Source organism: Heptranchias perlo, chromosome 2 (assembly GCF_035084215.1).
Source record: "Heptranchias perlo isolate sHepPer1 chromosome 2, sHepPer1.hap1, whole genome shotgun sequence".
In the NCBI taxonomy this organism is placed as follows: Eukaryota; Metazoa; Chordata; class Chondrichthyes; order Hexanchiformes; family Hexanchidae; genus Heptranchias; species Heptranchias perlo.
The window spans coordinates 87,096,545-87,124,251 of record NC_090326.1 but is presented as its reverse complement, the minus strand read 5'-3'; positions in this window follow the sequence as shown (position 1 = coordinate 87,124,251).

The following is a 27,707-nucleotide window of genomic DNA, read 5'->3' as shown; positions in this document are numbered from 1 at the left end:
ACTCTTCTATAAAATCATGTCCCAAAGTTCTAGGTTCAATTCTCGGCCTATGCTGAGTTAGCTCAAATCAGTCTGGGTAACGGTGAATGATCTGGTCATTCATGCGTTTGCTGTTTGTGGGGCCTTGCAGTGTACAAAATTGGCTGTCACATTTGCCTACATAATAACAGCGACTGTACTTCTAAAGTAATTCTTTAACTGAAGCACTCATGGATGAGGACATCATAAGGTGCTACAGAAAAGCAAGTTTGTTCTTTCTTTCTTTCGACAGTTGAGAAGGAGAAAATCAGGACGGTTGCCCCCCCACCACCCCTCCCCAGTCTCCATGAAACAACCCCTGCTGGAAAGTCCACGATTGTAGATGTCAGGTAAGGCCAAAATTGGGCTTTGTTGCGATGTTGGCAGGGTAAAAGCCCTGTCTGGCTTTACACATGAATAGCCACTTGGCTAAAGTACTGGAGGTGCCTGGATTCTGTGAAATTTTACGTCAGTATAAGTTGGTTTCTTCAGGAGAAGAGGAGAAAAATGATATAGTTTTTTAAAAAATAACATTAATCAAAAATTATATTGCAATATTAGGGAAGAGGCTCTCATTGCTTGGACACAGCAGCTGGAGAATGGATTGCTGTCCAAGTGATGAACAGGTGGAGCAAATATGATTGAATATGTGTACTGGTTCCTCCACACCTGAGGGACAGCATCAATACCAGAGGGGTCCCTTACAGTTCCATAAAGTTATCCTCGAACTTGGCTAATGTAGTATTCTCTCAGTGCCTGTACATAGTACAGTGCATACAAAGATGCCACTGTTCAAGCTGGACATTGTAATGTTGATTTTACTAATATATCGCTTGATGTTTAACTTCTCCCTCTCTGTAACCACTGGAGTATGCTTTCATCTTCCCCTGCAATGTTACCCTTGTGTATTGTTGAAAATCAATAAAAATGTTTTTAAAAATCCAATAAAAAATATCAGCGTTTAGATTAAATGATATGATTGATCCCGTTGGCTGTCACCATAGTACTGTAAAAATCTGCCTTAGTTCTTTCCTGAAACAACTTTTATTTGGTAATGGGAATAATAAACATGTTATTATGTCAGAACAGGGGACCTTGAACCGATGCAAGAATTCAACACGTAGCTATGCCTTTAATCAACTTTCAGCTCCACTTCCCAGTAGAGAACATACCAGAACATTCTTTCAAATCGTATATGATTGCTTCTTAATGTTGCTATGCACTGTCACAGTTTTATAATGTAATAGTGTGTGTATATATATATATATATATATATATATAGTATTCTAATGCACAGGTGTATGTACTTGAAAGACATGATTTGTGTGTGAGTCTTCTAAATAAGCAATTGTGTAAAAGACTGATCTTTTCAAAGTGGTCCTATGCACTCTTTACATAAAAGGAAAGTCCACACAGCCTTGTTAAAAGGGGGTATTGTGAAAATAACTAGCCTTTGCATTTCATCTTCATGAGTGGACATGAGCATTGTTATGCTGGGGGTGGCAGAGACAGACGTTTGTACATGGTTTTGCACTATAATTAAACATTTTTTTCTGTATGACAGTCTTGATCTTGATAGCATCTCTCGTTCTTGGCCTTTTGCAGTAGTTTAAAGATTAAAGCGGATTGCCTTTCGACAGACACCACACCTGTCAGAAAAGGGTTGAGACCACATATACACCTAATTGCACATCCGGTGGTTGATCAAGTCGTTTCGTCTTAATATGTTTTGGAAGAGAAAAGCTATCTATTTTCTTAGTGTGCCCTGATTGCATTTTGAAATAATCAACTCTATATAATAATTTCCCAAGCAGCCTATTTAACTTGCACTGTTAGATCTGTTGATTATATGCCCAGCATAAATGTGTAGATTTTCAACTGGCCAAATCCCTCCTCCATTAATTTCTCCAATAGTCTATTCAAATAAGGTACAATCTGATAAAATGTTAGATTGCTCAAGTGTTTAGTTTTATACATTCTATAGACATAACAAATGCTTTTGCAATAGGTTAATTGGCTTAATTTTTACCTTACAAGTGTTAATTTAGTCATTATTCTTTTCAGTTTAACACCTCATTATTCACTCATTGCACTGTACATTATTCACTCACTCAGTGGAGCCAGTGTAATTGTCCCAACTGACGTAAAAAGTACCTTTATTGTTCACAAAAAAACAGATAATTGTATCACCCCCTACTGTGCAAAGGTAGATCAACTAATGGGCCTAGCACCAGTAGTGAAAGAGAAACTCTATAACTGTCAACTCCCTCACTAGAACTCTCCTTCCTGAGACCTAACATTGTAGGGTAGAGTCTGAACACTGCAGGTGGTTAAAGGTCACGATTGCCAACCAGTCACTCAGGCCAATGATGTCAGTGGGTGGCCCTGGGGACAGGGACACCTAATGCCAAGTGCTTCCATTTCAACAGCTCAGTTGACACCCTGCGTATTACTGGAAGTCGGTACACCGAGTGAAATGAAGCAAGTGGGCCCTGATGGGGGAGTGGAGTAGCCTAATTTTGTTTTAAAAAAATTTCAGCCCCCACCAAGAGGAAATACTATGGTATCTTGGGGGGACGGGTCTGGATAACCCATCCTCCCAATGGTGGGTAGGTGCCAGATTCTCTGTTTGCATGAGGAGATAAGCACCAGAGATATGCCTATCGTGGCGCAGGCACCTGCTGGCTCATGTAAATTAGATGCCCTCCCACTCACCCCACAAACTCTGGTGGAGTCAGCACTGGAGGGCACCAGTAGGTGCAATACCGATGTATCCACTGGGATCGAGATCCACAAATTGTTTGAAGCGTTGGTGGCTACCATTGCCTCAGTAGATGCCTTAAATGTCAGCCCTTACATAACACTTTCACAGACTTCCAAGACTTAATTGGTACTATTTAGTCTGCTCTTTACGACCAACAACAAGTCTGAGTCCATGCTCAGCACCAGTAGGCTGCAAGGACTGGTAACAGATGTCATTGTCCTTTATGACAGTGAGCCTATTTTCTTAAAGCCACCTTCAATTCCAGTACATGACAGAGCTTCAGGACTATTTGCTCGCAAGGAGAGTAAACGTTGACATGGACTGTTTGGTTCAAATGACCTGTTTCTGTGTTGAACCATGTGGTATTTCAATGTATTAAGACCTAGGCTCAGCACCTCTTAACATAGAAAGAGAAAGGAAACCAGAGGCAGGACCCTCAGGGACAAGAGCTTCACTAAGATAAGAGTCACCTCAGTCCGCAAAGGCTTCGAGGGAACTTTTCTAGCCACCCATCTCTTAACTTCCTGTCACTCAGGGGGCATCTTGTAGGAGAATGGGAGCTGGAGCAAGTAAGTTTGCAGGAGCAAAGATTATAGTGGAAAATAAAAATTGATTTATTTAATAGATCTGAGCGTCTGGATGAATGCAACTTATTGAACTGTTGATGAAATGTGAGATTTCTATTATTGATGCCTTTGGGAATGCAGATCTAATGAGTTAGTTGGGGATGTGGTGGGAGCAATCAGGAGGGAAGGATTTTTATTTCTCCTTACAACTTTATTTTTTTATAGAAAGTAATCAGCAAAAAGCTGCTGCCTCCTTTGTCTGACTAAATCTCCTCTCCCTCCAACCTCCTCCTGTTGTGGGAATAGAGGGCCATCTCCCTCATCTTCATTACCATCCTCTTTAGCTTAAGGAAGTAGTAATTCTTATTGTGTGGTGATGTTAAGCAGCACGCAGCAAACTACAAAGACGAAAATTCTGCTTTCTGTGTCAATCTGCACACGCGTGTTGGCTGTCAGCCCAGACTGAAGCTCCTCTTCCTGTTGACCATTTTCCCACTTCTACTGCTATCATCCTTTTTCTAGGATTATCATCATTTCTTACTTTTCCATCTTACTACATCAGACCACAATAAACTGACTGCTGCTCCGCAGCTGACTTATTTTCTTGCAGCTGGTCTAATGTTGAATCCTTCCAGGGTGGGCTCCTAGCTGACACCATTGGCTCTCCCAAAGCAGCAATCCAAAACAGACCCCTCACAATCCACAAACACATCCTGGATGAGTCTATTTATATCCTGGGCTTGACCAAAATTCATTTCACCGATTGTAACTCCAACCCCTTTTCGAGGCCTCTTTACTTGGCTGCATGTTTTACATGTCTCCTGCAGCAACTTTTATCACCAGGTCTGATCTTGACCAGTGACCTTATTCCTCTGGCACCTTCTCTTGTGCGCACCTCATCCTCTTCCAACCCTCGGAAAACCCCAGGCAACTTTCTTGTCAAAATCTTTTCCCTCCTCACCTAACTTAGCTTCTGCACAGTGACCCTCCCCATCCTTGGTGATTTCAACGTTCATATAAATTCTTCTTGCCCTCCCCCCCCCCCCAATCCTTTGTACTCTTGTCTCAATCAATGTTACCATGCACAACAATTCCTCTACCCACACCCATAGTCACCCTAGACCTTGCCATCTTACAAGGTCATCTTTGATCACTTTCTTATTTCCATCAACATCCGTATCTCCCTGCCCACCTCCAATCCAATAAATGCCGACCTCGCCAGCGACGCCCACATCCCATGAACGAATAAAAAAAAATGCAAAGGGCTAACTCCTGTTTCAGGCAAGGGAACTGTGCACCGATTTTTTGCTTTTTACCAATATGGCAGATGGCACACTTCTAGCTCGTAAAGACATGCGCTTCCTGCCTATCATATTTGAGGCTTAGCGTCCAATTTCCAAGGCCAACATCTCCTACAGCTTCAATTAATACTTCTCTTTAATATCCACCTGAACCAGCAGACTTAGTAATCCAATGGTCCCTGAACCAACCTTGGTTCAACATCTCACCCAAAGAGCAGCATCTCCAACAATCCAACAATCCTCAGTATTGCACTGAAGTGTCATTTTAGATTACACACTGAACCAAACTGATATTTTCCAAGTGCTTCACATTTTCTTAAAAAGGCTGTTAAAAGCTCCTCCAACTAAATATTGGGAAGACTGAAGCCATTGTCTTCAGTCCCCGCCACAAACTCCGTTCCCAACCATCGACTCCATCCCTCTCCCTGGCCAGTGTTTGAGGCTGAACCAGACCGTTCGCAATCTTGCTGTCCAAATTGACGCTGAGGTGAGTTTCTCACCCCATATCCACTCCATCACCAAGACCGCCTATTTCCACCTCCGTAACTTTGCCCTGCCTCAGCTGATCTGCTGCTAAAATCCTCATCCATGCTTTTGTCACCTCTAGACTTGACTATTCTAATGCTCTCTTGGCCAACCTTCCACCTTCTACCCTCTGTAAACTTGAGCTCATCCAAAACTCTGCTGCCCGTATCCTAACTCGCACCAACTCCTGTTCACCCATCACCCCTGTGCTTGCTGACCTACATTGGCTTCTGGTCCGAGAACGCCTCAATTTTAAAATTCTCATCATCTCAAATCCCTCCATGGCCTCACCCTTCCCTATCTCTGGAACCTCCTCCAGCCCTGCAACCCTCCGAGATCTCTGAGCTCCTTTAATTTTGGCCTCCTGGGCAACCACAATTTTCATTGTTCCACCATTGGCGGCCGTGCCTTCAGCTACCTAGGTCCTAAGCTCTGGAATTCCCTCCCTAAACCTCTCCACCTCTCTACCCCTCTCTCCTCCTTTAAGTCACTCCTTATAACCTACCTCTTTGACCAAGCTTTTGGTCACCTATCCTAATATCTCCTTTGGTCACCTATCCTAATATCTCCTTATTTTGTTTGATAAACACTCCCGTGAAGTGCCTTGGGATGTTTTACTACATTAAAGGCACTATTTAAATGCAAGTTCTTGTTGATCCTATGTATGAACCAGATTGACTCTGAAGTATAGCAGACCTGCCTGTTTCGAGTACTGGATTGACTTGGTTCTGAACTTTCACCACCAGGTGTGTCATTTTGTAGTTACTTTGACCCCAAAGAGACCCCATTTACCTTCCTCCTGCTCCCCAGTTACGATCAGTAGCAAAATACTGCTCTTCCAGTTCTGATGAAAGGTCTTTGTCTTGAAACATTGGGGGTGATTTCAAACCCTAAGAACGGGTGGGTTGGGGATGGGTGGGAGTTGAAAATAGTTGTTTTTTGGGTCGTGACTGCAACCCGGCTTTATTTCCGGGTTTAACATCGGCGCGTAAAAGTACAGGCTTCCCACTGGGAATGCAAAATCTGAAAATTTTGTACTTGAGACACAAAAAAACAACTATTTTCAACTCCCACCCTCCCCCAACCCATCCATTCTTGGGGTTTAAAATCACCCCCATTAAATCTGTTTCTTTCTCCACAGATGCTGCCTGACTTGCTGAGCTTCTCCAGCATTTTCTGTTTTTACCTCAAATAGGATAGCCTCTAGTTGGTCATCAAACTGACGTTAGATAGATAATAAGGTACCAAGAGCTTCTCACGAGCATCACAACTCGTCATGAAATGTATCAACGCACTGCCACATTCCCCTGGCCACAGCATGGACATATACCATACCCCCTTGAACAGTGGCTACACCAATTCGAAGTACATAGCTTCAGTAGCAGCTGCTTGCCTCTCCACAACCCAATCATGGTAGGTACTATGTCCTGGACATATTCTCATACTATGCTTCCAGGTAAAACCTTTCAGCAGCTGGTGTCACAAGTCTCGAAGTTTCCTCATCAGTCATTCAGGTGGTGGAAGGGCCTAAACAGGGCAACTTGCTTTGTGCCAACCTTGATGTTCTAGATGTCTTGGTTTTACATGACAATACTTGAAGGATTAAAGAGGCAGTATTCATTTTGCCAGGATAAACTAAGTGTATATACATGAACATTGGATTTCTATGCCGTACCCATCTCTCCTCCTTTAAGATCCTCCTTAAAACCTACCTCTTTGACCAAGCTTTTGGCCACCTGTCCTAATGTCTCCTTCTTTGGCTTGGTATCAACTTTGTCTGATTACGCTCCTGTGTAGCGCTGTTTTTCTACACAAGGGGGCTATATAAATGCAAATTGTTGTTGTTGGCTGCTTTTGCAATATTTATCAACCACAGTAAGGCATAAGTCTGAATCTTGGCTCAGAACTCATCTGTTACACTTACTGGATAAATTCTGGCAAGTTCCTTTGGGCTGCCAGACAGAGCAATGATTGGAAGCACAGTGTTCTGTGTCAAGGTAGCGGTATCTAATCTGTCATGAGAGATCTAATACTGAAGAAGCACCCTAGCATTGAGTGGTTCTAGTCTAGCCCAACAACATAGCATTGTGGGTGAAAACAAATGAGCTAAAGTAGGGATAAAGGATAAAAAAAATCAAAAAGAGATATCCACTTTTTTAAAAAATCAAATGCTGCTTTCTGTCCATTCTCCACCAAGTGCCCCATGTTTAATTGTTGATATCTTTTAAAAATATTCTAGGATATTTCCCGTGCTAGTTTTTTTCCCCCATAGTGTCAGTGTGGCAAATTAAATCTGTCCATACTTACTCGTTGGAATACAGGAAAGATCCCACAGTAAAGCAGCCAATTCAAACGTCGCTATTGTAACTGATCACATTGCTCTGAGAGATCGGCCGGTGTATTGGATTAGCACGGAATCTTTTCACTTCCGAGACTCTGGTTCAAATGCAGCCCACATGCATGGAAAAAATGTTTTTTTTATCATCACCTTTTATGTTATGCCTCAGACTTTTCATTTAACTATCATGTTATGTTTAGTTCAAGGTGGATGATCAAAGGGGGTGTTATGCCTTTAAACATCCTTTGGGTAACTTGATATATTGCAGCCTTTCTACTAAAGTTATTTGGGCAGCTGATGGATTGAATGTGTGAAAAATCTTGTGGAATCCCCAGAGGAAGGATGTTTGGACTCAGACTTGCACAAAGTCAACATTGGACTGCTGGGACTGAAGAACAGAATTTACAATTCACCAGTCATTTGACCTTTGACCATTGTTATTGGCCCCTTGGTGTTGTCAGCTTGGCCATGGAGAGTTCAAAACTTACAAGCAGCAGCCACATTGTTCAAACATAATCTCTTTGAAGTCAGCCATGATTTCTATTTTTAGTGATCGACCATAAGAAAATATATAGTACCTTAAAGAATAGCAGAATCAGCAAAGTGACTATATAGAGCTGACTTTCCTACCCCTTGCATCCAGGAAACTGTTCCCAAGCACAAGAACAGGAAAAGGGGAAGGAGACCCGCATCGCCGGGCCTCCACCCATAAACACTGCCCAGGGAGGTGTGGGTGGCTGAGCTATGCCTGCACCTGAAGTAGGTACAGGGCAGGTGGAGCCACATAAGTGCGACAGGAGGGGATGGTCCCAGCATCTCACTTCATTTTGTGGATTCATTGCTTAGTGGGCATCCCAGTGCAGGGATTCCAGAAAAGATGGCACTCTGGCAAGTCCCTTAACCCCCACCATCCAGAGGGTCCACGGAGCTCCAAGGGGGCAGGCCAAAGAAGTTATTTTCTTCTCTATCATTTTCAGGTAATTGCCTGCAGAAGTTTCAACTTCACATGGGGCTTTCTGGTTGGAGATCTCCATTGGCAGCGAGAAGGTCCTGATCACCAAGGGCAAAGTAGCGACTACTCCAGGGGTTGGGCCGACAGCAGGGCTGCCCGTGGGCCATTTAAATGGCCTGAGACAGGAAATAGAGTTGATCACTGGGCTGGACACTTCTGGTGACCTTCACTAGTTTAGCACCTGGGCAAGGAGGGGCCCAAGAAAAATAACCTTTAGATTTAAGTTCTGTTATTACTTGAATTTTTACTGCCATTCTTGGAATTGAATTCCATGATTGTAGCCACTTTCCCATGAAAACAGAAAATTACTGGCCTTGATCATCACTTAAGTTCTGTTAAATTCTATGGCAGAGAAAATTTGTGAGGTTGGGCACCTCAGCGTAAGTGCCAGTTGCGCCTATCTCAAACATTTGCTGCTGACTCTGCCAAAGGTCATGCAGTCAGCAGGCGGTCTCACAATTTGTATGTCTTCAGGAGCATCTGAGGCAACTTCCCCTCACCTACTACTGCCGAAAAGGCTGAACGTTCACGCCAAAGAGTTCCAGGCCGAGGAGAAGGTTGCCAGATTCTCTTCTCAGAAGAAGCATGTGGGTGATTCTGATGCCACTGTACAAAGTGGTGATGGGGGGGGGTGGGTGGTGGGGGGAGGGTGCTGCGGGGGGTTGGTGGTAGGGGTGGCAATTTAAAACTATTAGAAAAATTGTGGTCGGACAAATCTTTGGAGATCCACCTTCCCCACAGTCACCCCACCGGTCAGCCAGTACCTGTAGTCCCTAAGAAGGCCTAGTGCATAGCCATTCTGGAAAATTGGGTGCAGGAACCAGACTGGTGTACCGGGGTCCTAATCTGGCTTCCAGCCATTCCAGCAGATTCCCTCCGAGGTTATGGAATGGCCATGGTTTTTCAGGGCATATAATTTTAGTTTTGCATCAATACACAGGATTGTTCGATACACATTTATGTGTTAATACATATTGTACATAAATGGAAGAAAAAGAAAGAATGTGCTTTTACAAAGTGCCTTTCACATCCTCAAGTGATCCTAAAGTGCTTTACAGCCAATGAATTATTTTTGAAGTGAAGTCACTGTAATTTTGTAGGCAAACACGGCAGTCAATTTGCACACAGCAAGGTCCCACAAACAACAATAAGAAAATGACAAGTTCATCCCTTCCTGCCCAGCATGTTACCTGATATTGTTAATGGTTCCCTCGCCTCAGGTTCTGTCGAGCTCCTATTCAAATCTCCTGTCATCCCCCCCGTCTCAAAAAACCCACACATGACCCCTCTGTCCTTGCAAACTACCTCCCCACCTCCAACCTTCCTTTCCTATCCAAAGTCCTTCAACATGTTGTTGTCTCCCAAATCCATGCACATCTTTCCCGCAACTCCATGTTTGAATGCCTCCAATCAGGTTTTCACCCCTGCCACAGTACTGAAACAGCCTTTATCAAAGTCACAACTCGCATCCTGTGACCATGGTAAACTATCCTTCCTCATCCTTCTCGACCTGTCTGCAGCTTTTGACATGGTTGATCACACCATCCTCCTCCAACACCTCGCCTCCATCTTCCAGTTGGGTGGGACTGCATTCGTCTAGTTCCATTCTTATCTATCCAGTCATAGCCAGAGCATCACCTGCAATGGCTTCTGTTCCCACTCCCGCTCCATTACCTCTGGAGTCCCCCATGGATCCATCCTTGGCCCCCTCCTATTTCTCATCCCATGCTGTCCCTCGGCGACATCATCTGAAAACACGACAGGTTCCACATATATGTGGATGACACCCAGCTCTACCTCACCACCACCTCCCTGAACTGCTCCACTGCCTCTGATTTGTCATGCTGCTTGTCCAACATCCAGTACTGGATGAGCAGAAATTTCCTCCAACTAAATATTGGGAAGACCAAAGCCATTGGTGGTCATTTTAAACCCCCCACAACAGGCAGGAGAGGGTCCAGACTCTTGGGGGGGGCAGTGGTTAAATGGGTAAATGTGAGAAACCCGACCGTCTCCAAGGGTCCCCGTCTGTGGCCTTCTACCACAGGTTTCTCACCCGGCAGCTGGCTAGCCTCTCAATCTCAATCTGGTCGGATGCCAGGCAGGAAATGCCGTTAAATTTGGTAGGACCTCCGCGTTGCTGGCATTTCCAGTTTTAAGGCTGCAAATATGCGCCCCACACCCTCCCCGCCTCCCCGTAAATATCGGGGCAAGTCCCGTTCACCCATCACCCCTGTGCTCACTGACATACATTGGCTCCTGGTCCAGCAACGCCTCGATTTTAAAATTCTCATCCTTGCTTTCAAATCCCTCCATGGCCTCGCCCCTCCCTATTCCTGTAACCTCCTCCAGTCCTACAACCCTCCGAGATCTCTGCGCTCCTCCAATTCTGGCCTCTTGCGCATCCCTGATTTTAATCGCTCCACCATTGGCGGCCGTGCCTTCAGCTGCCTAGGCCCTAAACTCTGGAATTCCCTCCCTAAACCTCTCCACCTCGCTATCTTTCTCTTCTCCTTTAAGACACTCCTTAAAACCTACCAAAAACTCTTGCTTGGGAATCCTGCTGTGTATAAATTGCCCGTTTAACAAAAGTGACTACATTATTAAAGTAATCCATTGGGTGTGAAGTGCTTTGGGTTAGGTGCTATCTAAATGCAAGCTCTTTCCTTAGACGGTCATTGAAAACAATGGATGCCAAAAATAGAGAACAGTTCGAGGGAGGACATCGAGGCACCTTTGAAGAGGAGGGTTCTGAAGGCAAGAAGGAAGGTGGCAAGGCAGAGGAATGTAAATATAGAAAATTTCAGAGGACTGGGGAATGGTGAATGAGAGTTCCAGATGGCAGGGGAGTGGTGAATGAAAGCAGAGTGGGGAGTACTCAGCAGTGTAAGGGTTAAATTAAATGCTTTTTCTCTACCTGGTGCATGTGCATCCCCCACTGTCCCATGAGACATCAACAATTATTTGAAAACAGCTGCAAGCACTACTATATTTATGACTTGCAAAGTTCAGAGTTTAGAACTCTGATGACTTCACATATTCATACCCGCAGACATGCAGACTTAAAAGTCTGGTTATGTTGGGGTCCTAACAGTAGCGTTCACACCCACTGAGTACAACTGTATGGGCACTGATTGATCTCTGATTACTTGTCCGGTAGCCATTATTCATGTGTGAGTCTCGACAGTGAGGGCTTGGTTTTCCTCTGCGATCCTGCACCAAATCAAGCGTCATCCAAGAAGAAATGGTGGGAAAATGGGGCAGTGGGGCCGACATGGATTTTCCTCCCTCCGCCCCCACCATGACTGCTGCTGGCTGAACCCTTCCCACCTACCGCTGTAAATGGCAGTGGGGAGGCCGGGCCTGGCGTCCAATCCCATTTACCACCTGTTTCTCATCTCCATTTTTTTTAATTAGGTAAAAATAATGAATTAACTCTGCTCATGAAGATACCCTTCAGCTTACTGTTACAGTACTGTCACCTACTTCAGCTTACTGCACATATAGCAACACAGACTCACTTGTTAATGCTGATTTCACAGCTCAATCTGACTCCGTTATCCCTACTTTAAACTGTATGGAAAGTGGAACTGTCTACTGCAAAACAGTCACGTATGCAGCCACCCACAACTGTGAAGTAACCTATATTCCATTTACAACAAGTTTTTTTTAAGACATAGCTCACAGGTTATTTTCATTAAAAGTTTATCTAATATACTTTCCGTATCCACAGGTAAAATCTCAACAATCTGATTTGAAGTAGGACAGAGAATATGAGTCAAAGAAATCTTATCAGCAAAGGGAGAAGGGAGAAAGGGATGTTGTATTCAGCCACTGATCTTTGGAAAGTGCAGATCACAAGATAAGAGATTTGTGCAAGTAATTAGTTCATATTCAAGACTTTGTCAGAATAGAGAAAGCTCTTGTGTCAGATTCTCTTTGGGATGGGTTTGCATTTCAGGCAATGTCCCTGGTTCTATTCTGGCAGTCACATAGTTGTCATCGCTCATCTGGATTCTGCTATGCAGTCTGGTTAGAAAGTGGAAAGTTGCTGTTGTTGCAGTTAATGGGCTGGATATGGCTTACACAGTGAACTCATAGCCCATTAATGCCTGTCAATTCCAAAGAATTCTGTTCAGTTTGGATTCAGATGACCAGAACTAGCTGTGATGCCCTCAGGGCATGTACTGAAAGCTTCCCATAATCAACTCAATCAGGTGAAATGAAAAGAAAAAACTGCAAATGCTGGAAACCTGAAATAAAAACAGAAAATGTGAGAAATACACAGCTTCTAAACAGAGAAAATACAGGTCATTGACATTTTTTGTTGTGAAATTCTTAGTTAGAACAGAAATGTATTAAGTTGAAATAAAAACTGAAAATGCTGGAAACACTTAGCAGGTCAGATAGCATTTGTGGAAAGTGGAACACAGTTAACAGTTCATCAGAACTGGAAGACGTTAGAGATGAACTGCTTTTAAGCAAGTACAGAACCAGGGAAAAGGGGTGGGGGAGGGGTGGGAGCGGGCATCTCCGTCGCATCTGTTCCAACAATGTCACCTTCTACACCTGTGCTTCTGAAATCTCTTCATTATCCTCAGCCGAGGATTCCCCTCCACCATGTTTGAGTGGGCCCTCGACAGAGTGCATCTCATAAGAACATAAGAAATAGAAGCAGGAGTAGTCCGTACGGCCCCTCCAGCCTGCTCCGCCATTCAATAAGATCATGGCTGATCTTCTGTCTCAACTCCACTTTCCTGCCCGATCCCCATATCCCTTGATTCCCTTGGTGTCCAAAAATCTATCGATCTCTGTTTTGAATATACTCAATGACTGAGCATTCACAGCCCTATGGGATAAAGAATTCCTAGGATTCACAACTCTCTGAGTGAAGAAATTTTTCCTCATCTCAGTCCGAAATGATCGACCTCTTATCTTGAGATTATGCCTCCTAGTTCTAGACTCTCCAGCCAGGAGAAACATCCTCTCAGTATCTACCCTGTCAAGCCCTCTAAGAACTTTATACATTTCATTGCAATCACCTCTCATTCTTCTAAACTCCAGAGAATATAAAGAAAGAAAGACTTGCTTTTCACAACCGCAGACGTCCCAAAGTGTTTTACAGTCAATTAAGTATTTTTGAAGTGTAGTCTTCTGTTGTAATGTAGAAAACGCAGCAGACAATTTGCGCAGGGCAAGGTCTCACAACAGCAATTTCGGCTCATTTTACTCAATTTCTCCTCATAAGACAACCCTCTCACCCCAGGAATCAATCTAGTGAACCTTTGTTGCACCCCCTCTAAGGCAAGTATATCCTTCCTTAGGTAAGGAATCCAAAACTGTACGCATTACTCCAGGTGTGGTCTCACCAGAGCCCTATATAATTGCAGCAAGACTTCCTTATTCTTATACTCCAACCCCCTTGCAATAAAGGCTAACATACCATTTGCCTTCCCAATTGCTTGCTGTACCTGCATGTTAACTTTTTGTGTTTCATGTACAAGAAGACCGAAATCCCTCTAAAACCAACATTTAATAGTTTTTCACCTTTTAAAAAATAATCTGCTTTTCTACTCTTCTTACCAAAGTGGTTAATTTCACATTTTCCCACATTATACTCCATCTGCCACCTTCTCACCCGCTCACTTAACCTGTCTATATCTCTTTGCAGCCTCTTTGCATCCTCCTTACAGCTTACTTTCCCATCTAGCTTTGTATCGTCAGCAAACTTGGATACATTACACTCGGTCCCCTCATCTAAGTCATTGATATAGATTGTAAGCTGCCGAGGCCCAAGCACTGATCCTTGCGGCTCCCCACTAGTTACAACCTGCTAACCTGAAAATGACCCATTTATTCCTACTCTCTGTTTTCTGTCCATTAAACAATCCTCAATCCATGCTAATATATTATCCCCATGAGCCCTAATCTTGTGTAATGACCTCTTGTGTGGCACCTTTTGAAAATCCAAATATACTACATCCATTGGTTCCCTATTATCTACCCTGCTAGTTACATCCTCATAAAAACTCTAATAGATTGGTCAAACACGATTTCCCTTTCATAAAACCATGTTGACTCTGCCTAATCATATTATGATTTTCTAAGCATCCTGTTATCATCTCCCTAATAATAGATTCTAGCATTTTCCCTACTACTAATGTCAGGCTAACTGGCCTATAGTTCCCTGTTTTCTCTCTCCCTCCTTTATTGAATAGCGGGGTTACATTTGCTACCTTCCAATCTGTGGGGTCCGTTCTAGAGTCCAGGGAATTCTGGAAGATCAAAACCAATGCATCTTTGCAGCCACCTGTTTTAAAACTCTAGGATGTAGGCCATCAGGTCCAGGGAATTTGCTGGCTTTTAGTCCCATTAATTTCTCCAGTATCTTTTCTTTACTAATTTTAATTACTTAAAGTTCCTCACTCTCATTAGACCCTCTATTTCCGCTATGGTTTTGGGTCTTCTACTGTGAAGACAGATTCAAAATATTTGTGGAATGTCTGCCAATTCCTTAATCCCCATTATAATTTCTCCTGTTTCTGCCCTTAAGGGACCCACGTTTACTTTCGCTAACCTCTTCCTTTTTACATACTTGTAGAAGCTCTTACAATCTGTTTTTATATTTCTTGCTAGTTTACTCTCGTATTCAATTTTCTCCCTCTTTATCAATTTCTTGGTCATCCTTTGTTGATTTCTAAAATCCTCCCAATCCTCAGGCTTACTACTCTTTTTGGCAACATTGTAAGCATCTTCTTTTAATCTAATACTACCCTTAACTTCCCTAGTTAGCCATGGTTGGCTCACTTTTCCCGTGGCGCTTTTATTCCTCAAGGGGATATATATTTGTTAAAAATTATGAATCATTTCTTTAAATGTGTGCCATTGCTTATCTACCATCATATCTTTTATTCCAATTTCCCAACTCGCCCCTCATACCTACATAATTGACTTTGTTTAAGTTTAAGACCCCAGTTTCGGACTTAACTACATCACTCTCAAACTCAGTATTAAATTCTATCATATTATAATCACTCTGCCCCAGAAGATCCTTTATTATAAGATTACTAATTAACCTTGTCTCATTACACAATACTAGATCTAAAATAGCCTGTTCTCAAGTTGGTTCTTCGACATATTGTCCAAGGAAACTGTTCCAAATGCATTCCATGAACATGTTCTTCAAACTACTTTTGCCAATTTGGTTTGTTCCATCTATATGAAGATTAAAGTCCCCGACAATTATTGCAATACCCTTGTTACATGCTCCTCTAATTTCCTGATGTATACTCTGTCCAACACTATAACTATTGTTAGGGGGCCTATAAACTACTCCCACCAGTGTTTTCAAACCCTTGTTATTTCTTAGCTCCACCCATACTGATTCTACATCCTGATTTTCTGAGCTAAGATCCTTTCTCACTATTGCCTTTATTTCATCCTTTCTCATCAGCCTTGACTTTTCTCTTTAGACTTATAAATTTAACCTTTCCTGAATCCTCCACCTCCTCTTATTAATCTAAAGCCTTATCTGCCACCCTAGTTATTCCGATTTGCCAGGACAATGGTCCCAGCCTGGTTTAAGTGGAGTCCGTCCCAACGGAACAGCTCCCTCTTTCCCCAGTACTGGTGCCAGTGCCCCATGAATTGAACCCCCTGCTTCCCACACCACTCTTTCAGTCACGCATTTAACCATTTAATCTGTTTGTCCCTATGTCAATTTGCACGAGGCTCAGGTAGTAATCCAGAGATTATTACCTTTGAGGTTCTGCTTTTTAATTTGGATCCTAGCTCCTCAAACTCCCTCAGCAGAACCTCATTTCTAGATCTACCTATGTCATTGGTTCCTACGTGGACCCCAACAACTGGATCCTCCACCTCCTACTTCAAGTTCTTCTCCAGCCGTGAGGAGATGTCCTTAACCCTTGCACCGGGCAGGCAACACAGCCTTCGAGACTCTCGGTCATGGCTGCAGAGAACAGTATATATCCCCCTGACTATACTATTACCTAACACTACCACATCCTTTTTGCCCCCCACTTGTACGTTAAGAATTATGAATTATTTCTTTATAGATGTTTGCCATTGCTTATCTACCGTCATATCTTTTAATCTAATTTCCCAACTCGCCTCTCATACCTACGTAATTGGCTTTGTACCACGGTGCCATGGTCAATTTGTCCATCTTCCCTGCAGTCTTTGTTCTCAACCATACAGATAGCAAGTACCTCGTACCTGTTGGACAAGATCAAAGGTTGAGGCTCCTCCACCACTGCATCCTGGGTCCCCATACCTGCCTGACTCACAGTCACATCCTCCTGTCCATGACCACTAACCAAATCTAAACCACTACTTAACCTAATGTGTGTGACTGCCTCCTGGATCAAAGTGTCCAGATAACTCTCCCCCTCTCTGACCACACCACCTGAGGAAGGAGGAAGCCTCCGAAAGCTTGTGGGATTAAAAATAAAATTGTTGGACTATAACTTGGTGTTGTAAAATTGTTTACAATTGTCAACCCCAGTCCATCACCGGCATCTCCACATCACCTCTCTGATGCATCATAAAGTCTGCACCTTGAATTCCAGCTCAACAACTCTGAGCCGAAGTTTCTCGAGTTGCGGACACTTACTGCAGATGTGGTTGCTCTGGATCACGCTTTTCACCACAAACTCCCACATGCTGCAGTTACAGCACACCACCTGCACTGTCATCTCGATCTAACCTTGTTTTATTTATTTACTTAATTAAAGTTTTTATGTAATTACTTCACTTAGTTTATTTTTAGTTATTTCTTTTTAAACTAATTAATTTAACTAGTTTAAGTTATTAATTTATTAAGAATTAGCAAGTTATAGGTTCCTAGTTTAAACCGTTCCCCTGCAGCCAATTACACTAACCACCCACAACACTTATTCAACAAACTAAATACTTAAATTAATTTAACACTAACCACCAACACCCTTAACCAAAAAACAAAATACTTATCTGTAACTTACTTTCGCCGCTCTGCCTTATTTTGTGATGTTGCTTGTTGATCATTTTTTTTCTGTCTGTTTCAGACTCACCGCTGCTCCTCTATATCGGGCCATTGGGTGGGGGAGACTTCTGCGCTCTCTTTGGGCTGCTCTCTCTCTCTCCCCGCTGCTCGTTTACACTGGGCTGCTGGGGGGGATTCCCATGCTTTTTCTAGGCTGCTCTCTCTCTCTCCGCTGCTCCTTTATACCCAGCCGCTGGGGAAGTGTAAGGAGTCCCATTTCCCACACATCTGCCCTCACCCCTTCCCCTGCCTCCCAGAACCAAGACTGGGTCCCCCTTGTCCTAACCCTCCACTCCACCAACCTCCACATTCAACGTTTCATCCTCTGCCATTTCCGCCACCTCCAGCGAGATGCTACCACCAAACACATCATAGAAATCATAGAAAATAGGAGCTGGAGGAGGCCATTCGGCCCTTCAGGCCTGCTCCATCATTCAAAATGATCATGGCTGATCGTCTAACTCAGTACCCTGTTCCCGCTTTTTTCCCATATCCCTTGATCCCTTTAGCATTAAGAAATATATCTATCTCCTTCTTGAATATATTTAATGACTTGGCCTCCACTGCCTTCTGTGGTAGAGAATTCCACAGGTTCACCACCCTCTGAGTGAAGAAATTTCTCCTCATCTCGGTTCTAAATGGCATACCCCGTATCCTGAGACTGTGACCCATGGTTCTGGACTCCCCAGCCATCTGGAGCATCTAGTCTGTCTAGTCCTATTAGAATTTTATATGTTTCGATGAGATCACCTCTCATTCTTCTAAACTCTAGTGAATATAGGCCTAGTCGACCCAATCTCTCCTCGTACATCAGTCCTGCCATCCCAGGAATCAGTCTGGTAAACCTTCGTTGCACTCCCTCCATGGCAAAGACATTCTTCCTCAGATAAGGAGACCAAAACTGCACACAATACTCCAGATGTGGTCTCACCAAGGCCCTGTACAACTGCAGTAAGACATCCCTGTTCCTGTACTCAAATCCTCTTGCAATGAAGGCCAACATACCATTCGCCATCCTAACTGCTTGCTGCACCTGAATGTTTGCTTTCAGCGACTGGTGTACAAGGACACCCAGGTCTCATTGCACCTCCCCTTTTCCCAATCTATCACCATTCAGATAGTAATCTGTCATTCTGTTTTTACAACCTAAGTGGATAACCTCACATTTATCCACGTTATACTGCATCTGTCATGTTCTTGCCCACTCACCCAACTTATCTAAATCACATTGGAGCCTCTTTGCATCCTCCTCACAGCTCACATTCCACCCCAGCTTTGTGTCGTCTGCAAACTTGGAAATGTTACATTTAGTTCCCTCATCCAAATCATTGATATATATTGTGAATAGCTGGGGCCCAAGCACTGATCCCTGCGGTACCCCACTAGTCACTGCCTGCCACCCAGAAAAAGACCTGTTTATTCCTACTCTCTGTTTCCTGTCTGTGAACCAATTCTCAATCCATGCCAGTATATTCCCCCCAATTCCATGTGCTTTAATTTTGCACACTAACCTCTTGTGTGGGACCTTATCAAAAGCCTTCTGAAAATCCAAGTACACCACATCCACTGGTTCTCCCCTATCTATTCTACTGATTACCTCCTCAAAAAAATCCAGTAGATTTGTTAAGCATGATTTCCCTTTCATAAACCCATGCTGACTTTGTCCAATCCCGTTAATGCCTTCCAAGTGTTCTGTTATCACATCCTTTATAATAGACTCTAGCATTTTCCCTACTACTGATGTTAGGCTAACTGGTCTGTAATTCCCTGTTTTTTCTCTTCCTCCTTTTTTAAATAGTGGGATTACATTTGCCACCCTCCAATCTGTAGGAAATGTTCCAGAGTCTATAGAATTTTCCCCTCCCCTCCCCTTTCACCATTCCAAAGGGACCGTTCCCTTCACAATACCCTGGTCCACTCTTCCAGTACCTCCAACACCTGCTCTGCTAGCCCTGGCACCTTCCCATGCAAGCACACTTTCACCTCCTCCCTTCCCATTGTCCAGGGCCCTAAGCATTCCTTCTGGGTGAAACAGCAATTTACTTGTACTTCTTCTAACTTAATATGCTGTATTCACTGCTCACGATGTGGTCTTCTCTATATTGGAGAGATCAAATGCAAATTGGGTGGTCGCTTTGCTGAACATCTCTGTTCAGTCCCCAAGCATGACCCTGAACTTCCAGTCGCTTACCACTTTAATTCTCCATCCCACTCCAACTCTGACTTCTCTGTCCTTGGCCTCCTACACTGTTCCAATGAAGCTCAATGCAAGCTCTTTCTATTCGGGACTTTACAACCTTCAGCCTGAACATTGAGTTTAACAACTTTAGATCTTAATCACTGCTCCCATTCTCTCAGACAGCTGGTGCTGGTAATGGAGGATGGCTACACCAGAGCAGGAGGAGATGTGGGCTTGTAATTGGGATGGTCTGCATCCCTGGGCCTACCTGCCTTTTTACCTAAATTCCTGAGCCGCACGAACCTTTTCCTCTTTGCCAGATTTTCCATGCATCCCTCCCCCTCTGCAGTTCTGCTTTAACCATTTACACCTCCTCTGGCCCCATCTTTTGTTTCTTTACTTGTCCAATTACCACACTCCTTGCCTTGCACCAATTGTCAATTAATCCCTTCTGTTCTTTCCCTGCCCCCACCCCCACCCTCCTTTCTCCCTGGCGCTGTATTTGATTAAAACCTATTAATCTCTAACATCTTCCAGTTCTTATGAAAGGTCATTGACCTGAAATGTTAACTCTGTTTCTCTCTTCACAGATGCTGCCTGACCTGCTGAATGTTTCCAACATTTTTTGTTTTTATTTCAGATTTCCAGCATCTGCATTATTTTAATTTTGTTTCGATGTATTAAGTTGCCTGCCCAACCAGTGTGATTACATTTTTTTCGACCAACTACACTTTGTTTTAGATTTGATCCAGATCTCAACTTTGGAATTCAATTGTGCATCATAGCGAGAAGCTAAACATTTTGGTGCTGATTGTCCAGACTTCTGCCTCAGAAAGCACTAATTTCCCAGGCACAAAGGTCAGTAAAAGGTGACAGAGACCTGTTACACCATTTCTCTGCCCCCTTTATGCTGCCCTGGGATTTCCAGGACTTCTTCGAGGCACACAGCTTGGGTCTACAACTGCAATAAGTGCAGACCCTGTTGCTTGGGTAATGAGGCAGGAAGGGGTGTTCTTGGCTCTGGGGTGGGGGAGGAGGGTTCACTTCTATTTCCTGCATGGAGCACTGAGAAGATTGCGGTGGCTTGCATCAGGATGCCCCTCAGATTGGAAGGCCTGAAAGGGGCCTGTTAACAAGCTGTAGATGACTGAACCAGGTAGCTTTAACATTTTTCCCTTCTTACATACCAGGGCCACAATATCTGAGGCTATTCTGGTGTACTCCTCTTGTAATTTTGGTGGTAGTCTACCAGAACAGCCAGAATCTAGGCCAGGACCTGGATACAAACTTATGAACATGTAAAAGGACAGGGTTATGTCTATCGAGACTGTCCTATCCTGGCATCATGTAACATCCGCCCACCATCACTCCCAACCACACAGCCACGCAATCTCCTGGGAGAGGCAGAAAAATAGAAAAAAAAACTTACACCAATTTAGGAAAAAATTCTAGGAAATTTCTCTCCGACCCCTAAAGGTAATCAAGCAAACTCCAGGAGACCACAGGTGAGACAACCCCCAATGGGCCTCCTCCCTTCAACAATAACATATATTAATGTAACATATTTAACATAAAAAAAAGTGCCAAGGCGCTTCACAGGGGTGTAATTTATTTTTAAATGGACGCCAACCCAAAGAAGGAGATATTAGGAGGGGTGACCAAAACATAAGAACATAAGAAATAGGAGCAGGAGTAGGCCAATCGGCCCCTCGAGCCTGCTCCGCCATTCAATAAGATCATGGCTGATCTGATCCTAACCTCAAATCTAAATTCATGTCCAATTTCCTGCCCGCTCCCCGTAACCCCTAATTCCCTTTACTTCTAGGAAACTGTCAATTTCTGTTTTAAGTTTATTTAATGATGTAGCTTCCACAGCTTCCTGGGGCAGCAAATTCCACAGACCTACTACCCTCTGAGTGAAGAAGTTTCTCATCATCTCAGTTTTGAAAGAGCAGCCCCTTATTCTAAAATTATGCCCCCTAGTTCTAGTTTCACCCATCCTTGGGAACATCCTTACCGCATCCACCCGATCAAGCCCCTTCACAATCTTATATGTTTCAATAAGATCGCCTCTAATTCTTCTGAACTCCAATGAGTAGAGTCCCAATCTACTCAACCTCTCCTCATATGTCCGCTCCCTCATCCCCGGGAAGCTTGGTTAAAGAGGGGGATTTTAAGGAGGGTCTTAAAGGAGGAGAGGGAGGCGGAGAGACAGAGGGACATAGAGTGTTAATTTCAGAATGTGGGGCCTAGGCAACTAAAGGCATGGCCACCATTGGTAGGGTGAAGGGAATGGGGGTTGCACAAAAGTCCAGAGTGAGAGGCATGGAGAGTTCAGGTATACGTAGACATTTTAAGCGTGGAAAAGAACTCGCCTGGATCCCTTTTGAATACTTGCAGCAAATCTGCACGAGCCAGCAACTTATTCCAGAAGTTGATGACTCTCTGTGAAAAGAAGTACTTCCTAGTATAATCTTAAAATTAGAGCTAGGCCATTTAGCAGTGAAATCAGGAAGCCCTTTTTCACACAAAGGGTAGTGGAAATCTGCAACTCTTTCCTCCTAAAGGCTGTGGATGCTAGGTCAATAAAAATTTTCAAGACTAAGATTGATAGATTTTTGTTCGGTGAGGGTATCAAGGGATATGGACCAAAGGTGGGTAATTGGAGTTGAGGTGTAGATCAGCCATGATCTAATTGAATAGCAGGACAGGCTTGAGGAGATGAATGTCCTACTCCTATTTTCCCATATTTCTTATGTAACCTAGTTTTATGCTTATGTAACTTGGACGTATGTCCCCTGGTTCTGTGTAACCTATCCAGCTCAAATAGCCTATCCATTTGGACCAAGTCTAATCTTTCATTATTTTAAAGACCTCAATAAAATCTCCTGAAAGTTTGTGCTTTCTAAAATAAAAAGTCCCAGCTTTCTTTGCCTCTTGTGATAACTGAGGGCCCTTAAACTATCAATCTAGTGGCCCTCGTTTAAACCTTTTCCAGGACATTGCTATGACCCACCGTGTGCTGGGACCAAAACCGGACACAGTTTTTGGGTCTTTCCTCCCAATGAATCTAGATCGGCCTGCAATTTATTTTTCTCACCTAAGGTCCTTACACCTCCACATATCTTTGTGTCAGCTGCAAATTTGTGATTTGTTCCCCTGACACCTTCATCCACATCATTGATAAAGATGGTGAACAGCAAAGGCCTAACGCTTTACAAAGAAAATAAAGATTTGAAAGGTACTCGTTAACTCAAAATTTAACATCACCAATGTGTCTGCAATTGTAAACAATTTTACAACACCAAGTTATAGTGGAAATGGTGACGAAGGAGGAAGCCTCCGAAAGCTTGTGGAATTTAAAATAAATTTGTTGGACTATAACTTGGTGTTGTAAAATTGTTTACAATTGTCAACCCCAGTCCATCACCGGCATCTCCACATCAATGTGTCTGCAGACATTCTATTGTGATCATTCTTTCAGATGCAGTCTATGTGGCAGTCACTTCACTTTGCAACCAAAACATCACCACCCTTGGTCTCAGGAAATGGGATAAGGAACAGTGGAATGGAGGGCTGGGGGATGAGGTTTCTAGTGTATATTAACCGTTTAATTTATCTCTTTATTTGCATTGTTTGGACATGGATGGTGTGGAGGTGAGTCATGCTTGCAGCACTATTTCAGGATCTGCATGGATACTCATGCCTTCACCTATCTTGGTCAACCTCATGAAGTCATTAAAAGACATTTGCCACCATACTGTCATTTGGGTGGGTTGTTGAGGTGGTACAGACGGTCTGAGTCATGTCCCTTCAAGCTGTCTGCACCACCCTTTTTAAAAGCTTCCTTTCATGGGTGCAAAAGAGCCTGTCTCTTCTTGCCATAATCTCTACCGAGATAACCTACAATAAAGCTTCTGAGCTGCTGGGCCTCTAAACTCAGCAGCCTTGAAACTGCTGCAGCTAAACCATCTGTCCTATTAGCGGATTATCGGTCAAGAGTGAGATTCCTGCTTTGACCCACCGTGCATATTAAATGAACTCCCCTACTCCCGCCAATTGTAAAGTGCTACCGGCTGACATGGACGGGTAGAAGTCCAACCCTGCCATGTTTCTGTTGGGCATAGGAAAATTCAGGCCGTGCCTTTTGTTTTATTGAGGTATAATGCTTCTTTATTTGTGATATGGGAAGCTATTCACTAGCATATCCATGACCTTTATAGATTATATACTGTATGTATGTCTGAGATCTACAGCCACAGAAAAATCTCATAACTATGACAGTAGTAACAAAAAAAATTAACTCCAGTAATATGATAACGAGAATGCTACTAAATGATGAACAGGACAAATCTGTAAATAACGAAACAGAAACTCTGTTTGTTTGTGTGTTTGAGTCTGTAAATAATTCAAGTTGAGGTGACAATGTAAAATATCTTAAACTCCATTGTTGCAGTTTAGACTGTCATTTGGAAGAATTCTTTGAGAGATTGATACATTGAACAGCCCTCCTGCAAACACAGTTAGAGCTATGTCAGTTTACTCCAATATAAAATAAAAGCACTGGATAAGAACAGGATTGACGGTTATATAAATAGGTATAGATGCTGGTGATGAAGTACAGTATGAAACGTGATGGGTCCTGTGATATTGGGACATCTATCACCTGTGAAATGCATCTAGTCAGAGTCGAGTAGTATGATTTGTAAAATAAGATTAATACCTTGGAATTTGGTAGCTCAGTTTCATATGGTCCTCAGGGAAAAATTTAACCGCGTGACTGTTTTACTTGTGTTTGGGCACCTCTGAGTGGATAGCGAAAACCGTATCCCATCCTCACCCATTGTAAAATGATTGGTAATTGCTAGGATTTTCTTAGCACACGCATGTCCACTTTTCATCCAGTTTGTAGCTAACTTGCAGTTCACGATCGTGGTCATGTCCTGCACAATTAGCTGCTACTTTATTTTCTTGAGTAGCACCAAAATAGCCAAAGCTAAAATGAATGTAAATAATCACTGTTACGACAGATTTACTAAACCTATCAAAAAAGGTTTACCTTACGTGTAATTCTGCTTTCTGGCGGTTATATAAACTGCTTTAACTTCATGATCTCATCAGAAATAGATTACGTTAAAGCTTTATAACAGTTCAAGCCACTTGTAAACCAGTGTTTTATGCAATTACCATTTGGAGATACTTTAGTCATGCCCTCTTTTATTACCGAACTACCACCTCTCCCCCCTCCCCCCACCCCCAATAAAGGCTTAGCATGCTTACCTCATGAGCAACTGAGCTATACAGATCATGAAGGTCCTAGGTTCAATCCCATGTCTATGCTGAGTTAGCTGGTGACAGCAGTTGCTACAACTAACCCTTAGTGGGTCTAAAATTGGCCAGGTATAAATCCCACCCCTGCTTGATATTCAGTGACCCCTGTTAGCAGTGTGTATATGTGGACACTGTGTGAGGACAGGATTGGGCTCAGCATTGATGCCACCATCCTTCATTGTTGAATAGCCCGACAACACCCATTGTCAAGGTTCTGACATGAATCATGGCTGTGCCTCTCAATTTCTTGCCTCCAGATTCATTTTGCTATCCTGTGATTTTTCCAGCCACTTTTGCCCCATGCAGCCTTTGGAAAGACTGAAAACAAATTTGTCCCAAGTGCAGCCACTTATCTTTAAATGGCCCATTCTTTTAATTCTGCCATACAGCCAGATTTCAGGTCCCCTTTCCTTTGACAAGCCCTCAATGCCAGGCCCAATCCAGTTCAGGAGCTCACATTGAATACGAAACCTATGAGATTTGTGCAACCAAAAAGCTTTCTGGGACAGGAATAGTCCCATAAATTTGCAATTATATAGTGCCTTTCAATCCAAAACATCTCATATTGCTTCACACAATAAATATGAATATTTCTGCTGACAAAGATCATGCCATCTTGGCAGCTAGTTAGTGATAGTTAAAGGAAAGTTAAAATAAATCCTATCACTGAAAATAAAGGATGGTACAATGCTACCGTCTGCAGTCATGGTAAAAGCACAGAGAGTGTAATGTGCTCTGATTGCTGACTTTTTAACATCAGAATGAATGCTGAGGGTTTTTTTTGAAGAAAACAGACTCTCTGCCTGCTAGTTTTAAACATTTTTTTCTGTTTCCAGCCTGTGATCCATTTGTTTTAGAACTGACTGCTGAGTTTTGTCTGTACATTGTGACTGCCCAGTTTCTTTCTCGGCAGCTGGCTGCTGAGTTCTTTTTCTTAAAACAAACGGTCGTCTTTTTATTTATTTCTGACGGGCTCACAGATTGTAGTTGTGGAGACAGAAACGCAGAGATACAAACGGAGGCAGAGACACAGCAAAAGTAGAGAAACAAGCAGAACGATCGACAAATAGGTAGACAAGGATATTTGGAGAAATACAGAGAGATGAAAAGAAATAAATTGCAAATAGTGCAAATCTCAAGTAAAGGCAGAAAATGCTAGAAATATATAATTGGTCCATGAACATCGGAAAAGAGAAAAGACAGATTCATATTTTTTGCTGTAATGAGAAAAAGGTGAGCTTTTCTATAGCATTGAGGGGGTTGGAGAGGAATATTGCAGAACTCTACCCCCCTGCAATTGGCCTTGAGTTTTTAGTTTTTTTGCCTCTCCCAGGAGGTTACGTGGCTGCTGGTGGGTATGGGATGTCCAATCCTGATGCTTCAGGCATCACAACTGTGCAGGGCAGGCTTGATGGACCTGATGATCTTTCCTGCCCGTCATTTTTGTATGTACCAAAGCTGCTTTTACATTACGATGTACAAGTCTCATGTAGTAGGAAGCACAGGTCAGGAAACCTCAGACCTGCATGCTTGTATCATCATATCAAATTGAGTCATAATGTGAGGACGGATAGCGCATTAGTCAGGCTCAGTGTTTGTTAGCAGACACATGGGCCCCAATATTAGCGGGGAGGTGGGATGGCAGCAGGGAGCAATTGGGCGAGTGGCAAACCCGCATGAACCAAACTTACCGTTTCCAACGCGATCACACGTTGATTGATAGTGGTTAACGTCCTCTCCGGGTTTCGCGCCATCAAGAGCTGCTACGTGAGGTGTGTGGTGGGGGGGGCGGGTAAGTGCGAGAGCGAGACGTCATCCGGCGCTGGAACGGAAGACCGGGGGTGGGAGAATGGAAGATCCGGCGCTGGACTGGAAGACCGGGGTGGGGGGGTGGGGAGAGGGGAAGATTGGAGGGAACATCAGGGGAAGATCGGGAGGGTGAGATTGGGGGGACACGGGAACATCGAGAGGTTGAGATTGAGTGGACATCGGGGGTGGGGGGGAGATGGGGGGGACATCGGGATGGTGAAGAGGGGGGACATCGGAGCGGGAGACATTGGATATTGGAGCAGGTTTCAAAGGTAGGTGCCAGGCGTGTATCAGAAGCGGTGGGCAAGCCACCCAGGTAAGTTAAAAATCTTTCTAATCCCTTCATCTGTCACAGGTAAAGTGCCTTATTTACCTCAAGGAGGTACATTTAGCTCTTTAACTGTCATCCCGCCGGCTTTAATTGCTGGCGGGACTTCCGGTTTCAGGTCGCCTGTGCGCACACAGGTGGGTCCCTGGGAAACTCGGAAGCCGGCGGGTAGGAGCTGTCTTCTGAACCCGAACTGGATTTGCGCGATTTTCGGAGCCCCCCCGTCCCCAACACACCCCACAATTTGTCTCCTAAAATCACCCTCATGGTTTGGATTTTTTTAAAATCAAATAATTTTTTTTAATTAAAAAAAATAAGTATTATCCTGTGCTTCCACTCTCTTGTGGGGCTGTTGGAGTTTGATTTGGAAATTGGAGAGTTGTTATTCTGCACATCTAACAGGAGAGAGGAGAGACTAGATAGTATCAACATGGAGAGTGGTGTACGGAGGTGTATTTGGAGTAACTTCCCCAAAACCCAGGATAAGTGTTAAAGT